General features: G+C 44.3%; 1 protein-coding gene and 1 long non-coding RNA gene across 11 annotated transcripts in view; one reads left to right on the top strand and one right to left on the bottom strand.

Annotated features, from left to right (window-relative positions):
* The window catches only part of NCOA3 (nuclear receptor coactivator 3), a 52,775-nt gene extending 38,836 nt beyond the window's left edge, over nt 1-13,939 (bottom strand). For 3 of the 10 annotated variants that reach the window (XR_002466233.3, XM_021539234.3, XM_021539233.3), the window contains exons 1-2: nt 13,676-13,936; nt 6,421-6,460 (exon numbers count right to left, since the gene is read on the bottom strand). The gene's annotated coding sequence lies outside the window, so the exon portion shown is untranslated. Of the gene's footprint in view, nt 1-6,420; nt 6,461-13,675 lie in introns of all 10 variants that reach the window. The other 7 variants (XM_077786968.1, XM_031506503.2, XM_077786969.1 and 4 more) reach the window with 3 other exon arrangements.
* Nucleotides 13,940-21,680: 7,741 nt separating this feature from the next.
* LOC110475232 (uncharacterized) lies at nt 21,681-23,570 on the top strand. Its single transcript, XR_002466229.3, has 2 exons — nt 21,681-21,871; nt 22,306-23,570. It is a non-coding gene; the product is annotated as an uncharacterized LOC110475232 (long non-coding RNA).
* The last annotated feature ends 571 nt before the right edge of the window (nt 23,571-24,141 follow it).

Genomic DNA, 24,141 nt, shown 5'->3' with positions numbered 1-24,141 from the left:
GCCTTCTCTGAATACCATGTAATTTTGGAGAAATTCTTTTACAGTAAGATATCATAAATTAATGCCCTTTTTGTAAGATGACCTCATTTTACAAGAAAATGGATACTATAAAATTTTATATCAAGTCAGCATGTTACCAAGAAGCTTTTCTGTGTTTTCTGAATTTGATTAATACAAGCCAAGGTCACTTCCTGAAAGGAGGATGCCTACTACTGCAGCTGCAAGCAAACTAGACTCAAGAGCTGGGGGATGGGAAGACAATACTGGCAACTGCTAGCACTGTCCCCAAAAATATAACAATTACAAAAGTCGAGTAAAATTTGGATTTTTTTACTACATCACTACATAAGTAACCTAATAACTAAAGTCCGAGTCTGTATAATTACTGAAGTCATTTAGGAAAAACACATTCTGGGAAAGCATGCAAGCTCTTTACAGAAGTCTACAGCATACATTTTTCTAGTTTCTGAAGACTGTACCTAGCTTACAAAAACAATTAGAAGTAAACTGTGTTCATCTGTAATGTATAAAAATGTTTTAAGCCCTGTAAAGATATTTTAAAATAAGTTATTTTTTAAAACGTGCCACATTTGCATTATGCATGAGGCAAATCAGATGTAGTTTGCCCTTCCCTGTTAAAACTAACAGGTTGTGAAAATAAGACCCTATCAAACAGAAATAGTATTATTTTTGCTTTTTCTACAATTTGGAGAATCACATTGGCAGCAGGGTGGAAGGAATCTATTGCTGAAAAACATTTAAAACCACATATCAACAGACATTTCCACAAGGACATCTAGGGACACACAGACAGACACACACTCAGCCTCAACTTAATGTACTTCATCTTTAATAAAACAGCCTTGATACACCCAGCATTGCAACAGATGTTTCATATCAGGCTGAAAATAGGATGATGTACTGCATGAAAGTTAGATTTGACATATTGGTGCAGTAAAAAGAAAGGAACCTTGCTAGTTTTGGGTGGACATCTTTGCCTAAAACAGAAAAATAAATTACAGCATATCAGTGCCTGTGCAGGCACAACGACATCCGTAGTTAAGGATGCCTAACATTTTCCATCACAGCAGCCTGTTCTAATTCTTTAATGCCTGTCTCTGACATATGCCTCAGAACTACTTTTTGGTTCAGACATTTGAAAAATGAGCAGAGACTTCTGTCGAACAAAGTGTAACCTTTTATTCAGTCCAAAAAATTAAAGCTTTGAAGGAGAAACTGGTCAAATGTCTAAACAAATTGAACTTTATCTTGCTGCTCCACTGAAGATATCTGCATAGCTGGTAAGTGCCTTACTTAAAGTACTCTAACATGCTCAGTTTTGTTTTAAACCAGTGTCCAAGATCCTCAAGTATTTTATCTAACCAAATTAGCTTTGCTGCTGCACAGCTTCTCCAAGCTGACAGATGAGAACATGCTTTATCACTATATTACCAAGACCAAGAGCAACTTCTGTATAAACCTGCCAGCTACAAAGCACTTAAAGTGCCTGACAGCACAGTAGCTAGCGAACAGGGACATTTTTCTAGGTTATACTGTTGCACCCATACACAGCATCCACAAAGCATGAGGCAGCAGCAGGATCAAGGGCTTAGCAAAGGCCACCCTCACCTCCCACCTAATTCTAGATTTAATTTGAAACACTAGCTGTAGGTCTCAGCCAACAGTGCTAAAAACCCATTTTCCTGCCCCTCCAGCAAGTAACCTATGCAGAAGGCACACTCAGTTTAGCAACCGAGGTGGTGCCCTGCTCGATGACTACCTTGCTGGCAAACAGAGTAGAAATTTCCTTATGGCATATTATAGTATTTTTTCCATAAGCTTTTTAAAGACATACAGAAACTTACACTGAAAATACTAAGGATGTGAGGTAATTCAAAAAACTTCAAATAGTATTGTCAGCTCCGCCTCTCAAGACTCCTTTAATCCTTGTTGCACATTCTTAATTTAAGCAGATTCCTGAAACAGTGCACTGCACAGATGATACAACAGACAAATAAGGCTATTAGTAGTCTTTTCTGTGAAATGATGGAGACCAGTCCCACACAAAGTCTCATGAGCAGTAACACAGCAATCACTTCCAATTTACCACACAATAATAGATAATGATCTCATAAATTAACTTGGCCTTTGCCCAGCATGGGTACTTAGAGAGTTCCAGTGATATTCAAATCAGAACACACAGGCTTTTTCCAATGGAGAGTAAACAACAGTGATACATACTGTCTTGATTATGACAGATCACAACAAATATATTTACACCCATCAATAAGGGTGGGCCCATGAGCATGAAAGAAATATACTCCATAAATCACATTGCCTCGCCTTTGGTACATTTTGCTAGTCAGCAGATGCAGTACCTATGAACATTAATTCATGTGTTTGCACAAGAACTAAGTTACAGAAATAATGTCAGTAAATATATTATTTTACACCAGAAACATTACACTTTTAAAAATGTAGATTCATATTCTGAAAAAAGTGTTTCAGTGTTGTGGGGAGAGGGTAGGGGGGAAGGCATCGATCCATTACATGGTTTCATATTGTGTGAGTCTACCCAGACTCACACAAACTGGCTTTAAGAGGAGTTAAGTGCCTGGTGTATTAAGAAAGCTTTTGAGAATCCTACTTAGTATCTTCTTCTGTCGTGGTACTAAAATAGATTCTTTTAAAAACCTATTGAAAAACATACATCCTCTTTGTTTTTAAGATTAGATCTTGGTATTTGCTCATCTAATAATAATTAAAGGCCTGTTAATGAAGTTAATGAGTTTTTGGCAAAACTAGACTCTCAGATTTGAGTGTACAAGATCAGAAACTACTAAAACCAAAATATGCTACTGAAGAAATCAAAATAGTTCACATTTTCCATGCATAGCATCAGTGCTTATATATGATTGATTTAATTGAAAGGAATAAGTACAGCTACTTAATACAAAGGTGCCGTTTCTAAACCCCAATTTGCCCTTGAAATATGGAAATGTTTTAAGCTCAATGCTGTAATTAAAATCTGATTATGTTCGAGTATATGCAGGTACACTTCATTTGGCTGCAAGAGGTATTTAGTTCAACAAAAATGCTTACCATTCAATATCTGAAGCAAAATCACTTGTCTATCTGTGTTATACCAACAAATTTGATCATTCCATTAATTAAGATCCCCTTTGCTCTATTTCTTTTTCATAATCCATAGCATATTTCATTCATAGTGAGCAGAGCTTAGTAAATACAGTGCCTTCAGTGAAATTGCAAAATAAGGACAGAACAGAATCCCTCCCAAATCAGGTTAATTAATCTTTCCACAATACAGTCAGGTTATCACAGAGTATCTGCTGCAATTTACTGCCGAAAATAAAGCCGTAGTGGTATTGTGCATGTCTCTGGTCAAATAAAATCTTGTATTTATGGGGCTCAATTATTTAAAAATTAAGCAAGGTTGAGTAATAAAAGGGAAAAAGCCCAAAGGTTGGTATCCTTGCTCAATGGTACATAAAACAAGAGTAGTACGACCCAAAGAGGTATTAGAGATTGGAGAGTCAGAGTCGCCTTCAAGGCCTACAAGAAAAGGGCAATAGGCAAGCTTTATAGCTCCAACAAGGTAATTTCAGTTCATAAATAGTGATTGAACACTATTTTAGATAACATAAGGAATCCCTATCCTTACTTAAGAGATTTTTAATTCTTGACTGAATAAAACCTTGACCGACCAACACTAACTTTGCTCATGGTGTTTGGATTGATGCTAGCATAATTACACAATGTGTTTCAGTAAAATACCATCATCAGGGAGTTATGTACTACAGTCCAGAGATAATCTGGGATGTAGTACATAAGATACTGAGATAAACCATTATAACAATGGGCCTCTAACATAGGAAAGTAACATTAAACAAAGTAGGATCAATTGTAATTTTAAGATATATGACCACATTCTTTTTGGTTCTGATCTAAGAGGTCTGCTTTATTAATATCATGCATGCTTTAGATTTTGCATACACACATCAACAGTCCTATCTTTACTGGACACAGAGTATGTAATCCTGACCACAACATTCATTGGTACCATCAAGAATCTTTTTTCCCTCCCATTTATGAGAAAAAATGACATGCTTTTAAGTAAGGCTCTCAGGGCCCTCTTGATTTTTCTTTTTGGTCCAAACTTCTCTATTATTTACAAGGGGTTTCCATTGCATAAAAACCTTATGCTTCTAAGTTTTTTTAATGTTCTATTAAAGAAGCAGTACCTTCACTCTCATTAAAACCCATTTTTCAACAAATCTCACATTAAGCTCCCAAGGATTCCTCAAGCAGACAGAAAATCAGTCTTACTCATTAAAGGTTTTATACAAATGGCACTTCTCAAACACTAAAGTTTATCCGCAGAACTCTCCAAAGTGACACTATCAATATTAGCATAGAAAATCCAAGCAATTTTTTGGAAGATTAGTAACCATTCTGGAAGCTAATACAAGAGGTCTGCTACTACCAAAACCAGATGGGATGATATCCTTCCTCTTCAAGTGCCAAAAGCATTTATAATGTTTTCAGATCCTGTTCCTTCCTCGTTTACAGATAAATGGCTAAGCAGTTGTGCAGTTCCACATCATCAGGAAGCAAACTTTATGTATTCTTATATAGTACACTGGTGGAAATGCCAGGACAGAGCTGTAAATTTTTTTATTATTACTTTTCCCTTACATTTCCTTGCATTTTTTCTTTAGTTCCCATACAAGCAGACCGACTGAACTGTATCTAACATTCAGCAAAACTCTGAGCTGGAGAGCCACTGTTTGGTCTTTAAAGTCAGTATTCAGTCATGTCTACACTGAAAGTTGTCATATTAGCATCTAATAAGCAAACAAAACATAGTAACTAACTGAGGAGCACATGGTCACGCATTTATGTCGTGCAGTTGCAGAAGACCTGCTATGAAGCGTGATGGATGCAATGCGTTTTCTTATCAGTAAATGCCACACTACATTCATCCAGCGAATGACCCTCTGCTACATCCCACACAGCATGGGAAGTTATGTTTAGGTACACTGCAATCAGAAGTTTATATTCTTGGGCACTGTCAAAATTATTAGGAAAAAGGTTACTAGTAATTGCCTTAGAATAGCTTCTCTTTTCAAAGTCCAGTATTTTTTAGTGTACCCAACAGTCCACTGAAAGTTCAAAAAGCTACAAAGCCTTATTCCTGAGCTTTCATCAGTATGAAAACTTCTTAGATTCTCACACAGATGAAGCCTATAAGTAACAGTGTACAAACAATAACAGGATAATCACAGCACACTATGGAGGGAACACAAGGGAAGAGCATACAAAACTTAAGCCTGATATCATTAATCCTCTTAAAGAATAAAATTAATGTGATCTTTTCTTCATTGAAAGTAGATTTATGACAGACAATATGCTCAAACCAGTGCCTGCATCCAGTCAGGACCAAAAGTCATTCATCACTCGTCTCCACCTCATACTGTTTACCTCTGTGTGTCATCTGTCTGCGAAACATGGCTTAGGAACTACAATGCTTTAATGAGCACAGCTACCTGAAAAAATCCACAAATTCTTCTGTCCTTTGAAGAGATCATTCTCCAAAGGTTTGCCTTCAACTGTCTCCTTTCATTTCTCTTTAATCCACCTTACTCTAACCAAGCCAGCTCACCTATTTCAGGGCACCTCCTAAACTACGGAGCACAGCAGTTGAATTTATAACAAGAGATAATTCCGAAGGAGGCACTTCCTTTCTTGAGACCAAAATCCCACTGAATAGAATGTCCAGAAAAAATTTCAGTTTCATTGCTCTCCAGCAACAAGTATAGAAACTGACATATCAATCTAATCGAATATTGAAGGCTAAATTGCTTACTCCAGAAGCTATGACCAAACCTCAAACAAACAATACCCAGCAATGATTCGCATTATATCTGCACTGAGCCCAGAACAGATTTAGCTAAGCAATCCTGTTTCATCATCAGTCTTCCAAAATAACATGAACACTTTGCTCAGAACAATTATCGGTTACTTCAGGAAGAAGAAAACTCTAGTACTAGTGATAGAGAATTAAAAACTAAAGGGAGATATATACACACAAGGATACGCTGTATCCCACATCTTAGGAGAAGCATCCTTTAATAGTACAAGTATTCCCCAAAAGCCTAACAGTGTTAGCAACCATTACATATACCAAGGCCAGGTTATACCATGCATTTCCTCAAGTTTAAGTGAGGTGGAAAACAGCAAACTATATACCATATTAACATAAAACATTTAAAAAACCCCTTTGTTTTTCTAAGGAATTGAAATTTTCTTCTCCTTCTTTAAACGCCTTAAATATCAACAGTTTATGAGAATTTATGCAGAGAAAACAAAGTAGTTGTGACAGAAAACCAGAAAACTTACCAAGCACAGTATTCACTAGAGCAGAAGCCAGTAGGAATGCCTAGAAATAAACAGCATATGAATGTGTTTTAGCATACTCTCAAACTTTACAATCTACTATGCAGGAATTTCCTGGTTCAAAACAACTAAGACTTCTAGCTGCTGGATATTCTGTGGCAGTCAGTTCTGTAGTTAAGCTCTACACTATTTGAAAGTATCTTCTTCTATTTTTAACCCTGCCATCTGATAATGAGAGTTACTGAAATGAGTGAAGAAGAAAACACTTTCCTCCTGTTGATTTTCCATTACACTTGTGGTTTTGTATAGATCTGCCTCGTACTCTAAGGCAAACATAACAAAAAGATAGGAGAGAAATGCCGGAAATTCTGTGTCTCATCAAAAATACAGAGAAACATAATCCATTTTACTCGTTGATACTGCATATACCAGAAATACTTACATTCGAGAGGAAGGCACAGCATGACTGTATAATAATGTAGTATTTTCAATTTCCTAACCTTTTTCTTCGCTGACAACACTCAACTTTTGGTATACTGCTTAGCACTGATCTGTCATTTTGACAGAAGAATTAATTCAGATTGATTTTTAATTTTTTTTATTTTTTTTAACTGAGTGGAGGAAAATGGAACAAATATCTATTGGCCATAGCACAACCTGTTCTTCCCTAGGTAAAATACTAGGAATAACAACCAAAGCATCACTGGAGTAAGGAGAAGTCTCCTAAACTAAGTGATAGGGATACAGTCAGTCAGTCACTCTAAAAAGAAAATTCTCTTAAGTCACCATGGCTTCTTCTTCAATGACCACTCTGACTCAAATTGCTACCTGTAGTTACCAAATCTACATTTGAGAAAAAGTCTCAACTAAGACTTAGAAATCCATCTCAAGCTTTAACTTTGCATCAAATTTGTAAAGTAACAAATTATATAAGATATCCGAAAGGTATACAAATCAATGACGGTAATTTCAGTACTTTTAATCAGCAAGCAACCAATTAAAAAATACACAATTCACAATACAATCCCTACATAAACTGGAAAAGATATTAAGGTTCAGGTCAAGTTCAACATGCTCTACTTTTAACTTTAGTCATTAGCAGTAAATACGTGAGAAAGGATTAGGAGCAGTCGTTGAAAATTTTATACAATGATTTAAAAAAAAGTTGCCCAACAAAGAGAGATAACAGAAAAGGAAGCACAATGGCCCTGACTTGGCCCAAGAGCTGTGGAAATGTGCTATGCTGTCTTAAAAAGACAAAATTCCATTAACATGCATTTAAAGGGTGTGGCAGCATCTCTCTGGCAACATGGAACAGGCACAGACTTTCCCAGGCATTTTCCCAGGGAAGACTGTGAGACGATCATAGAACAGAATGAGAAACAATTCTTATCTCCACTTATTGCGCCTGCTGTGGTGCATATGTGGAATGTGTCATGGAGATTTCTTTACGGAAGGGTGATTTCTTAATTGGACACTGGATGGTGTTTGGATTGATTGACCAATTAGGTCAAAGCTGTATCGGACAGGCTGTAAGGGTTACTGAGTTTCTTAGTGAGTATAGTATAATATAGTATAGGATGATTGATATAATAAAGCAAGTGATCAGCCTTCTGCAATCGTGGAGTCAATGCTAATTTACTCAGCTGGCGGCCTGCGGCAACAAAAAGGTTATGGTTTTGTATTTTCAATTAATACTATTAAGACAAGAGTTTGTTGTGATGTTGCTTACTTTTTACACAGCATAGTAGCTTAGCTCCCAAGCCAGCATTTAAGAAAACAAAAACCTCAACACAAAATATGCAGGATTCTTTAGGCCCTACCCCAAAACAGCATAAACCAACAATAAATATCTGTAGTGACAGGAAACACAAGACACATTCCAAGTACAAAGTCATCCACATATTGGAGAAAGGTCAGGTAGCTTTCAGTAAATAAGAGCAACTTGCACAGAAAAGAGCTTTAAGGTAGAAAAATTAGGTTGAACCTGTAGATCCCTTTGGTTTGATTTTTACCATTGTATGTGAAACTACAATAATTTAAAAAATAACCATTAAATAGTCTTTAAGATTAACTCTTTCACAAAAGATATGTTTCCTAATGTCTGTCTTTCTTTGTCTATTAAAGACAGGATAATTGAGATTTTTAGCTTAGCAGCATACAGTGCTTACTGGAAAGGTTGGTCCGGAATTACCATCGGAAGCAAGAAAAGATGTATTGTCACCTAGCAGTGATCATGTAGAAATAGGAACAGTTAACACACTGTAAAACAAGGAAATGAAGTAATATAAGCCGTAGTTGATACTTAGCATGAGAGTGTGAGAGTGGTTTATGCACAGTCTTACATATGAGAATTTAATTCTTGACAATTGATTTTTAGCAAGCACTTGCTTACCAAATAGCTTGAAGTTCCAGTCAGAAGAAGATTCCTAACTGGAATTCCAGCGATAAAACCATGCCTGCATGTTATTAAAGGAAACAGTGGAAAATTTCTCAGGCTGACATCCAGAATGTCTGCGGTTCCTTTTCATATTTCTCTTCGTACAACTTGCAAAGCAGATACTAAACCAGACGCTGAAAGCTTTTTTTTTCTTGTTGTTGGCTGTTTTTTGGGGGTTTTTTTTTCCTTATCTTTTGTGAAGCCTGGAAATTTCCACTGCTTTTAAAGAGCTTTTTAAAAAGCTGTCTCAAATATACTGCTCAAACAACCTACCACTTCTACCTAGATAGATTCTTTAGTTTAAAGCAAAAGTTGCATTGCTATACAGCAGACCTAAGACGAGGAGGAATAAAAAAATTTTGCTCATATACCAAAGCATTGCTTGGCCATTGTGAAATATTATTGTACTGTGTATTAATCTTTATAGAGGTCATTTGAGGTTCAGTTACAGAGAGACAGATGGGTAAGAGAAGACAAAAGCAGGTGATAAAGCTACCTTGTAGCTGTACATTTGAAAAGAAATTACAGTGATCAAATAATGGCTCTCCTTCAACTTAGTCAAATTTGCACTCATTTTCCATTGTTCCTAAATCCCACTTATCATCCCTGTTACCTGCTTATTGTCTCTCACACAGCCAATATAAGTTTGGCAAGTTTGCTAGCACTAGTTCTGAACCTCACCTCTACAAATCTTATTCATCAACCTCAAACATACATCACCAAACATTAGGGGGTTCAACAGAAAATCTACAGTTGTAATACAAAAGTCTTTGAAAGCTACTTCAGCCAGGCAAGATGTTTTCTGATTTCAGTTTTCTGTGCACTAATTAGAGAAATTGCCTTCCTAGTTTTAAAGGGGAGATCAAATGTACATTCTAGATTAACAGATGTTTGCTTTGTTCTATTTTAATCAAGTGAACAGTTCACAGATAAAGTGCTTTTGTTGCCATTAGCGCTATTTTTGAATCTATGACTAGATAAATACTTGAAACACTGATTAGGAGGGGATTCTTTCAATTACTACCTAAGAATGCTAAGCAATGTGCTGATTGACGTCTTGCCCATTGAGCCAGAAATCTCTACTCTGAACATCAAAAAGGCTGCCATAGAATATAAAACTAGGAGGGTACTATAACAAAAGATGCTGCTATGTCTGCTTTAGTTCATTGCAGCAGCAAAGATGGACCGAGCACAAAAAAAAAACCCTGCAAACTAAGTCCTAATTCCCTATTTCCTCCTAACCTCTCTAGCCTAGCCATTATGGGGAATGAAAAATTATTATAGGGGAAGATGTCTGAAAAGCCTATCCAAATCACTGGCAAAGATATTGCAAATTTTTGTTTGAAATAATTTCCTTAAGATGTAAGCTGCCAAAAATAGAAAACCATTTTAAAGTTGTCATTATTAACACAAGAAATTAATTTTTGAACCTTTACTAGTTCTTCCATAAGACTCAAAAAAAACAATGTAGCATTTCCATATTCTGATTGTTTATGTGCGCACACATGTATGCTCCTTCTAGACGTCTGTCAAAACGGTTTTAGAAAAAGTTTATCCACATAGAATGCTACCCCCTCAAACACACGTAGCAGCAAAAGGCAAGTAGCATAGTTTACCTTTTTCTGTACCTTACTAGCCTCCAGAGAATGTGATGAAAAAACACAGAAATGTTAAAATGTTCATATACTATATAGGGCAACTGGCAAAGTGTTAGAATTACAAACTGAGTGCACAAAGCAAAACCAGAGGAATGCTATCTTTGATTTAGATTTATCAAGTTCTTTGGACCAACACAGAATGAACAGAGAACAACTGACTGACTGTTCTGAACAATCATTTCCCCAAAATACTGGAGAGAACATGTATTTCACTGGGATTTTTTGCAAGTAAATAGTTTAGTTCTATCTTTTACTTAATCCTTCAATTAACAGATACGGCAACTAAAGTCACCCTATGCAATCCCTGTTACATTACCTGTTCAATCACTTTGGGATGTTTCAGTGAGGCAGGGCATTCTGTTATTAGACAAACAGTACACAAAAGACTAAATATCCTTCAACAGATTGAAGGCAAGGTAATTTTGTTTCACTTGTCAAAAACCAGTTTATTCATAACTGTAAATTTAAGAAGTCACCAATTAAGTATTATTAAAGTAACAGGATCCATCTGAAATATACCTCCCATTTATATGATGCACAAAATAATTTGATGTGCCATCACTCAACTAAATGCAGCATACAAAACCACAGTGAGTGGAAATACATTCCATAGCAAATTTAAATAGTAGCAGTTAATTTCTTTTACAATTGCCTCTTTCCTAATACACTACCTCTAGAAATATCAATAGATTTAGCCAGGGGCAAAAGGGGGAAAAACAAACAAAAATAAACTGCATACGCAGACTGCCCCAGCATTCAGGTCAGATATCCTTGGCATAAAGGATTCCTCCCCTTTATTAATTCCTCCCCTCCCACTCTTCTCCATTTTTTTTATTATTAAAACAAGTCAGAAAAATATTTAAGGTATTTGTGAATACCCAAAAACCTTGAACATGAAATGCAAAAGAACTTGTATGGTATAGTCGTTTAAGATCACCTTTTCAAGAGAGACTCATTTAAATGCAGGAGCTGAAGAAGCCTGTAGTGTCAGACTGTAGTGTCCAATACCTTTTCACATGCGACAAATAGCTTAATTTAGCAGGCAAATATAATCAAGACACCTTTTATTTCCCAGAATTCTTGAAAAAATAAAAACATCCCACTTTTCTATGAAACTGTACCAGAGATATTAATAATGAAGGGTTTGTGATTGTGTTTTCTTGTCTATTATTAATAAATAAACCCCGCCATGATCAAAAGACAAGATTCTATTGTAATATGGATTTGCTTCTTCTTCCTAATCTGCATTTCGTCTCAGCTGTATGTTAGGGTATACATCAGTAATACAATCCAAAAACAAAACAAAACAAGCCCCAAAATCGGTAACTTGGCAATGCAAAACTTCCAAGCTAATAAATCCACAGCCAGGATGAACAAAGGCCTCAAAGGAACAGTTAAAAGAAACACAAAGGCACAGGTGAGCCCAAAAGGCATGCAAGTCATATTCCAAATAAAATCAGACTGGCAACAGAACAATATAATCAGGAGAGGTACTTAAAAGTGAGGCTGAATGCTGGGTTTATTTTGTCTATGACTTCCTGTATCCCACAGCCTCTATCTTCACATGTCAGCAGTGAATCCATCAAATCCACCGGTATTAGTTAAAATTAAAAAAAAAAAAAAAAGTAGTAGTAACAGAGTTGAAGGAAATTCTTTACAACAGTTGAACAGCGGTAACAATTGAACAGCAGTTAACAGTAAATGTAATTACTGCATGTTATAATGCACGATCTTGTTTAAAAAACAAAAGTAACAAAACTAAAACAAAACAAAAAGCCCAAACCCCCCAAAAAGCACCCATTTTTTTCTGTTTCTTCTCAGCCCTATCTTTTATTGTCTGGTTTTCACTCATACACCGTTTCTATGAAGCTACATTTTGTATTCAGAACATACAACTTTGCTTAATGTGAAGCAGAACATTTTAAGATGGAAATATTCCATGAGAAAATATTTATTCTTATAATAGTGATGATAAAATTTTAAGCTTATTATAAGAATCCATTTTAACTGAATTTGCCGTCCCTCACACGTTCAGATTTCCTTTTGTTTTGTCTTGCTATTTCAGTTAGACGCCAACATACTATTTTCTGTTAACTTCTATCTAAAAGAGGAAGAAGATACTGAGGATTTAAATGAGTCTGAATATGAGCTGACAAATTGAGAAGCTTCACTTTTAAAGGAAAACTTGACTGTGCTTAGGAATAGGAGCAGAAACCACAAACACAACTAACTTTAGAACCAAAGAAAAAGAATGGTGGGAGTTACCTCAACCTCACGCTACATTCTAACTCATAATCACCCTATTTATATCCCAGAAACAGTAACACCTAAAGTGGCATGCGACCCGAGGCGGGGGTGGGGGGAAATCTCATCTCCACCCGTCAATAACAGTTTTATTACAGCTACGAGGCAGAAATGGGTAAGAGACGTGGTTCAGTTCCAGTGTTTTTTATCCCTTTTCTTACTACCAGAGATAAGAAGTAGACAAGAGAAGTCAGCTCTAAAACTTACCGAGACTACAGGATGACCAGGAGAATGCGGATATCAAGGTCTTTGGAACCGCCTCGGTACCAGGTAAACCCAGATGAATGATGGCGAGGGCCATTCTAACCGAGGTATTTCACCCACACCCTGCCTCTGCTCAGAAACCGTGGGTCAGACGATTCTAAACCCAAGTCCACAGCGACCTCAGGTCTCTTTGTATTCTACGAGGAACCTCCACCCAAAATCACCACACTGAAGATATTCATCACACGGCGACACGGGAAGCCTTCAGTCCACGCATCAATTCGTCGCCACTGCCCCAGGAATGCCCCTTCAAAACTCAGTCGCCAATAAAGTTACAATAGCCAGAAAGAGGTAAAGGCAGCCACACATTGCCCGGGGAATCCCCTCATCTCCAGCCCTGGGAATACTCCTCACACACAGCCTATCTACGCTCCTCTTCCTCCTCCCCTCAGGGAGCCACGTTTATATTGAGGAGGGGGGCGAAGGACAGAAAAGAGCCGTCCGTCAAGGCCACCCCCAAGCTTCTCCCTTCCCCGGCAAGGGGCAGCGCTCGCTCGGCCATCCCAGTCCCGCCTCAGCACTAGGAGCAGGGAAACGCGAGACTCCCCTCTCTCCACTCGTTACTCATTCCCTCCCCCCGAACCGCGCTCACCTGGGAAATGAGCCAAAGCTCAGCTACATCTCCATCTCCCCCACACTCAGCCCCGCACCGCCATTTTCCTCACTGCCTGGATTTAAATCGGGACCGGAGCGGAGACACCAGGCGGCGGAGGTGTTGTGGGACCTGTAGTGCGACTCCGCGCGCGCGTCCGGGACCCGCACGGGAGCTCACGGTACTTGTAGTCCGCGCCGGGCTCGCTGCCGGCGCCGCCGGGCTCAGCCTGGTGCCGGCGCTCCGCTACCGCCTCTGCATCGCCGCGGTCTCTGCAGCAGGGCGTGCTCAAACCGCGAGGAGGAAGCGGTCCCAGAGAGGAAGCTGCCTGTGCCGTGCACCCCCCGGCTCCTTCCCGCGGCACTTGCCCCGTGCTTCTGGAGGTCACAAAATGCCGTATCTGTATCATTAGGAGCGTTCTACTGCGCACTAGAGTTCAAAATACAGTGCGGTACCGGCCTTGGATCGGGCGATGTCTCCCTGTTTCTGCTGAACTCCAGATGTGGGTCCTGACTGTATGTCTGGTCCTGTAGTCATGGTTCTTAGGGAGTTTTGGTTCTTATTTTCTTTGTGTGCAGTGTGTGTTTATACACGTTGGAGCTGCTCTCCCTGCAGCCACAGCCATGAGAGAGCAGGATAACAAAAAATCTTTTCTCGCGTTACTCTTAAAAATCTCACCATTTACACGGGGTTTCATTGACATGCCAGTGAGACGTGCAGCACCACCGAGAGGGCTGGAACTGTCGTGGTCGGTCTTTGAGCACAGATTCCGATCACAATACAGCCGTGTTCTCTAGCCTCACAGGGTGATCTCCCTGGAGCAGGAGCATCACAGGGAAGGCATGAGACACCCGGCATTAGCTGGAGCGCGGGAACAGAGGAAGAATAAGGCAGAGAAGAGCCCGAGAGGAAGACGAGGCACCATCCTCGGACACACTACCCTTTTGCTGTGGGGCAGCTGCCAGCCTGTGAGACGGGAACTGGGCAGGAACTTAAAACACTGGGGGGGCTGGCCTCCCTTTATTTTTCTAGAAGGTGCCCCTTTTGGAGGGGCGAGTTACATATGTAAATACAATTATTAAAGCAACATGCTTCTGTCCGGGGCTGCTGTCCAGGGTAGTTTGGTTTGGTTTTGCCTTCTTTGGGGACAAGTAAGAAGGGAGGGAATTGCAATCTGCGGGTGATGATGTTATTTTGGGCACCTCCATGTCACTTGGAGAGTGAAGATGCAGTGGAGGAGAAGGTGAGTAGGGTATGCCAGGGGTTAGGTAGTGTCCTTCCCAAAAAGGAAAGTTACAGCCCAAAATTGCTTGGAAGTTTAGGGGGGGGGGGGGGGGTGTTTGTGCAAAAAATAAATATTAAAAACTGCAGCTTCTTCTCTCTCTCTCTCTCTCCCCCTGTCTATATATATGATACGTGATGCACTGGAATTTCTGAGTTAATGTTAAGTCATGCCAGATGATTTTTATAAGGCTAAATTCCAATAAATCTGTACAAAAACCCAGAAGCACTGAAGCACAAGAAGCTGTGTTGCAGGACGGTTTGCTCACTGTAATCACCGCAGGGCTGTGACAGTGATGCTGGGGCAGAGTATTGTGACTTAAAATGGGACTTGATGTGAGGAACAAAAAGGGGGCTGTAACATTGTGCCTGAAAACCCTGGCGAAGCCGGGATATTGTCAGCCTCTCTGATGGCCACTGTAGGGCTGGAGCCAAAATCAATGTGGGGCTAAGAAATGGACTGCAGGGCTGGGATCCTGAGAGAAAATGGAAAAGAAACTGTAGAACTGAGAACGGGACTGTGGGCATTGAGGTGAAATGATGCAGAGATAGTGACTGGGGACTTGGACGGGAGCTGAAATCACTGCGAGGCCACCTTCCCTCTGCTTGTAACAGGTGAGAGATGGAACTAAAGCCCAAAGGATTTTCTGCTCAGTGATTATACCTGAGTTTTATTGGGAACTCTCTCGGAATTCTAACACATTGTTCTGGAATGTGGCCATGAGGGTAGTTGAGTGTGCCAGTGCCCATCGGCAAACATGCAGTGCCAGAGCGAGAACCTTTGAAATGTAAACCGGACTTTATTCGATGGAATCCCGGCTGTGTGCTGCCCCAGGTCCTTTGTACAAATAGCGTACGGGGGTGCGGGGGAAACCGGAACTGTACATTCCTTGTGATATGTATGGGATTTGGGGGGGGTTAAATAAAAAGGAGATGCAAAATGAGGAATTGCTTTTAGATGTAACTACTCTTGTCCTAAAGGAGCCATCAGCTGTGTCCTGAGAGTTGAATTACAGTTCTATGTCTTGAAAGAGCCGCAAGCCTTTTAGGGGCAGCAATTTGTGTGCCGTGGAATGAGCTGCCCTCGAGAAATGGGTGAGCCGGAAATAGCCGAGGCCGGGCGGAGGGAGCCGAGCGAATGGAGGCGGGTGTAGGCGATAATAGGTGTTCAGTTACCTCTCTTTCCCCCGTTTCCGTGTCCCCCCCAAACCCGGCTCCTTCCTATCCTGTCCCTGCCCCGCTACTCCGTTCCATTCCCCCTCTCTCCCTCCTCTGTGCCCCGTCCCTCTTCCCTCCCCTGCCGGCCTTTAAATCCGAATTATAAATCCGAATGTGAATATAAATATGAAAAATACAAAAATAAAATACATTGAAATGCAGTTTAAAAGAAAAGGTTTTTTCTTTTGGTTCTTGTTGGGTTAGAGGCAGGGTTTTTTTTTTTTGTTGGCGTTCTTTTCCGCGCGGGATGTTTCGGGGCATTTGCTACCGAGGACGTTCCGCAGGGGACGGCGCCCGTTCTTTTTTGCCGCCGGCCCCGCCCGCGGCCCCGAGGCGAGCGGCGGCCCCCGGCGGTGGCGGGCGGCAGTGCTGCCGCCTTGTGGACAGAAAGGGGTACTGCAGCCCCCCAGGCAGCGCCCTGCAAAACCCGCCGAGACGGGGCGGAAAGGGCCAGAGCGGCCCAAAAACCACCGAGACGGGGCGGGAGGGGCGAGGGGAGGGAGCGAGCGGCGAGCGGGGCGGTGTCTGTGAGTGAGGGGAGGGCTGGAGGCGGCTCCGCGGCGCCGGGGATGGCGGCGGCGCGAGCGGCTTCCTGTCCCTCTCCGGCCGACGTCCGTAACAAAACGCTTTGTGTCTTTCTGTCCCTCTCCAGACGCCGTCCGTACCATAACTATTTTGATACTTTCTGCCCCTGTACGGCCGCCGTCCGTACCACAACGCATTTGATACTTTCTGTCCCTGTACGGCCGCCGTCCGTACGAGAACGCAGTTTAGGCTTTTTGTTCCTATACGACCGCCGTCCGTACCACAACGCATTTTATACTTTCTGTCCCTGTACGGCCGCCGTCCGTACCACAACGCAGTTTAGACTTTTTGTCCATATACGGCCGCCGTCCGTACCATAACGAATTTGATACTTTTTGTCCCTGTACGGCCGCCGTCCGTACCATAACGAATTTGATACTTTCTGTCCCTGTACGGCCGCCGTCCGTACCACAACGCATTTTATACTTTCTGTCCCTGTACGGCCGCCGTCCGTACGAGAACGCAGTTTAGACTTTTTGTCCATATACGGCCGCCGTCCGTACCATAACGAATTTGATACTTTCTGCCCCTGTACGGCCGCCGTCCGTACCACAACGCATTTTATACTTTCTGTCCCTGTACGGCCGCCGTCCGTACGAGAACGCAGTTTAGACTTTTTGTCCATATACGGCCGCCGTCCGTACCACAACGCATTTTATACTTTCTGTCCCTGTACGGCCGCCGTCCGTACCACAACGCATTTTATACTTTCTGTCCCTGTACGGCCGCCGTCCGTACGAGAACGCAGTTTAGACTTTTTGTCCATATACGGCCGCCGTCCGTACCACAACGCATTTTATACTTTCTGTCCCTGTACGGCCGCCGTCCGTACGAGAACGCAGTTTAGGCTTTTTGTTCCTATACGACCGCCGTCCGTACCACAACGCATTTGATACTTTCTGTCCCTGTACGGCCGCCGTCCGTACCACAACGCATTTGATACTTTCTGTCCCTGTACGGCCGCCGTCCGTACGAGAACGCAGTTTAGACTTTTTGTCCATATACGGCCGCCGTCCGTACCATAACGAATTTGATACTTTTTGTCCCTGTACGGCCGCCGTCCGTACCATAACGAATTTGATACTTTCTGTCCTTGTACGGCCGCCGTCCGTACCACAACGCATTTTATACTTTCTGTCCCTGTACGGCCGCCGTCCGTACGAGAACGCAGTTTAGACTTTTTGTCCATATACGGCCGCCGTCCGTACCACAACGCATTTTATACTTTCTGTCCCTGTACGGCCGCCGTCCGTACGAGAACGCAGTTTAGACTTTTTGTCCATATACGGCCGCCGTCCGTACCATAACGAATTTGATACTTTCTGCCCCTGTACGGCCGCCGTCCGTACCACAACGCATTTTATACTTTCTGTCCCTGTACGGCCGCCGTCCGTACGAGAACGCAGGTTAGACTTTTTGTCCCTATACGGCCGCCGTCCGTACCACAACGCATTTGATACTTTCTGTCCCTGTACGGCCGCCGTCCGTACCACAACGCATTTTATACTTTCTGTCCCTGTACGGCCGCCGTCCGTACGAGAACGCAGTTTAGACTTTTTGTCCATATACGGCCGCCGTCCGTACCACAACGCATTTTATACTTTTTGTCCCTGTACGGCCGCCGTCCGTACCATAACGAATTTGATACTTTCTGTCCCTGTACGGCCGCCGTCCGTACCACAACGCATTTTATACTTTCTGTCCCTGTACGGCCGCCGTCCGTACGAGAACGCAGTTTAGACTTTTTGTCCATATACGGCCGCCGTCCGTACCACAACGCATTTGATACTTTCTGTCCCTGTACGGCTGCCGTCCGTACCACAACGCATTTTATACTTTCTGTCCCTGTACGGCCGCCGTCCGTACGAGAACGCAGTTTAGACTTTTTGTCCCTATACGGCCGCCGTCCGTACCACAACGCATTTGATACTTTCTGTCCCTATACGACCGCCGTCCGTACCACAACGCATTTTATACTTTCTGTCCCTGTACGGCCGCCGTCCGTACGAGAACGCAGTTTAGACTTTTTGTCCATATACGGCCGCCGTCCGTACCACAACGCATTTTATACTTTCTGTCCCTGTACGGCCGCCGTCCGTACGAGAACGCAGTTTAGGCTTTTTGTCCATATACGGCCGCCGTCCGTACCACAACGCATTTGATACTTTCTGTCCCTGTACGGCTGCCGTCCGTACCACAACGCATTTGATACTTTCTGTCCCTGTACGGCCGCCGTCCGTACGAGAACGCAGTTTAGACTTTTTGTCCCTATACGGCCGCCGTCCGTACCACAACGCATTTGATACTTTCTGTCCCTATACGACCGCCGTCCGTACCACAACGCATTTTATACTTTCTGTCCCTGTACGGCCGCCGTCCGTACGAGAACGCAGTTTAGACTTTTTGTCCATATACGGCCGCCGTCCGTACCATAACGAATTTGATACTTTTTGTCCCTGTACGGCCGCCGTCCGTACCATAACGAATTTGATACTTTCTGTCCTTGTACGGCCGCCGTCCGTACCACAACGCATTTTATACTTTCTGTCCCTGTACGGCCGCCGTCCGTACGAGAACGCAGTTTAGACTTTTTGTCCATATACGGCCGCCGTCCGTACCACAACGCATTTGATACTTTCTGTCCCTGTACGGCTGCCGTCCGTACCACAACGCATTTTATACTTTCTGTCCCTGTACGGCCGCCGTCCGTACGAGAACGCAGTTTAGACTTTTTGTCCCTATACGGCCGCCGTCCGTACCACAACGCATTTTATACTTTCTGTCCCTGTACGGCCGCCGTCCGTACGAGAACGCAGTTTAGGCTTTTTGTTCCTATACGACCGCCGTCCGTACCACAACGCATTTTATACTTTCTGTCCCTGTACGGCCGCCGTCCGTACGAGAACGCAGTTTAGACTTTTTGTCCATATACGGCCGCCGTCCGTACCATAAGGAATTTGATACTTTCTGCCCCTGTACGGCCGCCGTCCGTACCACAACGCATTTTATACTTTCTGTCCCTGTACGGCCGCCGTCCGTACGAGAACGCAGGTTAGACTTTTTGTCCCTATACGGCCGCCGTCCGTACCACAACGCATTTGATACTTTCTGTCCCTGTACGGCCGCCGTCCGTACGAGAACGCAGTTTAGACTTTTTGTCCATATACGGCCGCCGTCCGTACCACAACGCATTTTATACTTTTTGTCCCTGTACGGCCGCCGTCCGTACCATAACGAATTTGATACTTTCTGTCCCTGTACGGCCGCCGTCCGTACCACAACGCATTTTATACTTTCTGTCCCTGTACGGCCGCCGTCCGTACGAGAACGCAGTTTAGACTTTTTGTCCATATACGGCCGCCGTCCGTACCACAACGCATTTGATACTTTCTGTCCCTGTACGGCTGCCGTCCGTACCACAACGCATTTTATACTTTCTGTCCCTGTACGGCCGCCGTCCGTACGAGAACGCAGTTTAGACTTTTTGTCCATATACGGCCGCCGTCCGTACCACAACGCATTTTATACTTTTTGTCCCTGTACGGCCGCCGTCCGTACCATAACGAATTTGATACTTTCTGTCCCTGTACGGCCGCCGTCCGTACCACAACGCATTTTATACTTTCTGTCCCTGTACGGCCGCCGTCCGTACGAGAACGCAGTTTAGACTTTTTGTCCATATACGGCCGCCGTCCGTACCACAACGCATTTGATACTTTCTGTCCCTGTACGGCTGCCGTCCGTACCACAACGCATTTTATACTTTCTGTCCCTGTACGGCCGCCGTCCGTACGAGAACGCAGTTTAGACTTTTTGTCCATATACGGCCGCCGTCCGTACCACAACGCATTTTATACTTTCTGTCCCTGTACGGCCGCCGTCCGTACGAGAACGCAGGTTAGACTTTTTGTCCCTATACGGCCGCCGTCCGTACCACAACGCATTTGAGACTTTCTGTCCCTATACGACCGCCGTCCGTACCACAACGCATTTTATACTTTCTGTCCCTGTACGGCCGCCGTCCGTACGAGAACGCAGTTTAGACTTTTTGTCCATATACGGCCGCCGTCCGTACCACAACGCATTTTATACTTTCTGTCCCTGTACGGCCGCCGTCCGTACGAGAACGCAGTTTAGACTTTTTGTCCATATACGGCCGCCGTCCGTACCATAACGAATTTGATACTTTCTGCCCCTGTACGGCCGCCGTCCGTACCACAACGCATTTTATACTTTCTGTCCCTGTACGGCCGCCGTCCGTACGAGAACGCAGTTTAGACTTTTTGTCCATATACGGCCGCCGTCCGTACCACAACGCATTTGATACTTTCTGTCCCTGTACGGCCGCCGTCCGTACGAGAACGCAGTTTAGACTTTTTGTCCATATACGGCCGCCGTCCGTACCATAACGAATTTGATACTTTCTGCCCCTGTACGGCCGCCGTCCGTACCACAACGCATTTTATACTTTCTGTCCCTGTACGGCCGCCGTCCGTACGAGAACGCAGTTTAGACTTTTTGTCCATATACGGCCGCCGTCCGTACCACAACGCATTTGATACTTTCTGTCCCTGTACGGCCGCCGTCCGTACGAGAACGCAGTTTAGACTTTTTGTCCATATACGGCCGCCGTCCGTACCATAACGAATTTGATACTTTCTGCCCCTGTACGGCCGCCGTCCGTACCACAACGCATTTTATACTTTCTGTCCCTGTACGGCCGCCGTCCGTACGAGAACGCAGTTTAGACTTTTTGTCCATATACGGCCGCCGTCCGTACCACAACGCATTTGATACTTTCTGTCCCTGTACGGCCGCCGTCCGTACGAGAACGCAGTTTAGGCTTTTTGTCCATATACGGCCGCCGTCCGTACCACAACGCATTTGATACTTTCTGTCCCTGTACGGCCGCCGTCCGTACCATAACTGCTGCTAAGTATCCTCAGCTCTACCAGTTTAACCAATACTATAGGCTCTGCATGCCCAAGGTGTCCCAGGAACCTGTGGTATGGAATCCCTGAAGTCACTGAATTCTTGAGCCAGTATTCCTATGAAATCCTCGCAGTCGACAGAGGTTACATTTCCATCCGAAACAGCGTTTTTATTGAGGAGGTAATTCTGCATCTCTTGTTGATCCTGCTGGGGACACACGTTTGCTCCAGGGCTTTTCTCTGATGGCACAACAGGTCTCTGTGGTGTTTGGGAGGCGATGCCAGGGCTCAGGGCTCATACAGAGACTCCTCACCGGGCACAGCAGAGCCTGGTGTGCGCTGTGGCCTCTGTTTACAGTGCCTGGAGTTCCCCCGGGTGGGTGGAGGATCACAGGCCCCTGGGCTGGGTTTAGTGAGTTTTTCTCAGTTCAGCAGTGTGAACACTCCAGATGCCCCATGGGGACAATGCTGGGCAGCTCTGTTCTATCAGGACTGAACGACTGTGTTCCCAGAGCTTCAGTTCAGAGGTCATCTCAAAACAAAGGTGGCTGAAGAGATTTTTGTTTCATGCTCATCACTGTTTTTCTCTTATGCTTTTTGTTTCGCTTTAAACAGTTTGAAAACCACAAGGAGGTAAGCCAAGGGCCTCCTGTGGCACTGGATTCTGAATTTGCCACTTTGCTGAAGGGAGCCTGGGAGAGAGGAAGCAGTACCTTCCTGGAAGATGGTGTTCAGACAAAGTGGAGAGACTTGGCTTCCCGGCTCCCCCCACCTGAGCAGCTTTTGTTGGGAGTAAAGCACGTGCTGCTGTACCTGAAACCCACAGTGGAGAACTTCTGCAGATAATACTGTATTTATCCTTGGTTTACTTTATGGCACAAGTTACAAATGACTTGGCTGCTAAAACTTAGGTTCCAGTTCTTTTTCCTCGACTCAGCTCCAAGGGTACGCAGCACCGTACAAAACTGCACCTAATTTGTAAACAAACGTCATTTGTTCTGATTATTGAAGCCGGGCTTTATTCAGTTGAATTTCGAGTATGTGCTGCGCCCAGGTCCTTTGTACAAATAGGGTATGGAGGGTGGGGGAACCAGAACTGCACATTCCTTGTGATATGTATGGGATTTTGGGGGGGTTAAATAAAAAGGAGATGCAAAATGAGGGAATTGCTTTTAGATGTAACTATTCTTGTCCTAAAGGAGCAAGTGTGTGTGTGTTGAAAGAGCCGCAAGCCTTTTAGGGGCTGCAATTTGTGCGCAGTGGAATGAGGTGCCCTGAGGAAATGTGTGAGCCGGAGGGAGCCGGGGCCGGGCGGAGGGAGCCGAGCTGTGGGAATGGGCGAATGGAGGCGGGTACGGGCGGGAATAGCCGAGCGTGGCCGAAAGCAGGCGAAAGGGCCCGAGGAGGCGAGCGGAGCCGAGCTTTGCCGAGTTCAGCCGAGGCGAGCCGAGCTTTGCCGAAGAGGCGAATGGAGGCGAATGCGGCCGGAAATAGCCGAGCGTGGCCGAAAGTAGCCGAAGCTGGCCGAGGAGCCGAGTGCAGCCGAACGGAGCCGAGCTCTGCCGAGCGCAGCAGCCCGGGCAGGGCGGGGCTGAGCCGGGGCGGAGCCGGGGCGCCGGGAGGATCCCCTCCTGTCCCTCTCTCTACCGCTCCATCCTCCTGCCCGTGTTCAGTTACCTCTCTTTCCCCCGTTTCCGTGTCCCCCCCAAACCCGGCTCCTTCCTATCCTGTCCCTGCCCCGCTACTCCGTTCCATTCCCCCTCTCTCCCTCCTCTGTGCCCCGTCCCTCTTCCCTCCCCTGCCGGCCTTTAAATCCGAATTATAAATCCGAATGTGAATATAAATATGAAAAATACAAAAATAAAATACATTGAAATGCAGTTTAAAAGAAAAGGTTTTTTCTTTTGGTTCTTGTTGGGTTAGAGGCAGGGGTTTTTTTTTTTTTTTGTTGGCGTTCTTTTCCGCGCGAGATGTTTCGGGGCATTTGCTACCGAGGACGTTCCGCAGGGGACGGCGCCCGTTCTTTTTTGCCGCCGGCCCCGCCCGCGGCCCCGAGGCGAGCGGCGGCCCCCGGCGGTGGCGGGCAGCAGTGCTGCCGCCTTGTGGACAGAGAGCGGTACTGCAGCCCCCCAGCCAGCGCCCGGCAAAACCACCGAGACGGGGCGGGAAGGGCCAGAGCGGCCCAAAAACCACCGAGACGGGGCGGGAGGGGTGAGAGGCGGGAGCGAGCGGCGGGCGGGGCGGTGTCTGTGAGTGAGGGGAGGGTTGGAGGCGGCTCCGCGGCGCCGAGGATAGCGGCGGCGCGAGCGGCTTCCTGTCCCACGCCGGCCACTGGCCGTACGACAACGCATTTGAGACTTTTAGTCCCTGCACGGCCACCGTTCGTTCAAGAACGCAGTTTAGACTTTCTGTCCCTGTACGGCCGCCGTCCGTACGAGAACGCATTTCTAG

The sequence above is a fragment of the Lonchura striata genome, chromosome 17 (genome assembly GCF_046129695.1).
Source record: "Lonchura striata isolate bLonStr1 chromosome 17, bLonStr1.mat, whole genome shotgun sequence".
NCBI lineage: Eukaryota > Metazoa > Chordata > Aves > Passeriformes > Estrildidae > Lonchura > Lonchura striata.
Note: the sequence above shows the minus strand (reverse complement) of the source record. Positions and strands in the feature narration are given on the sequence as shown.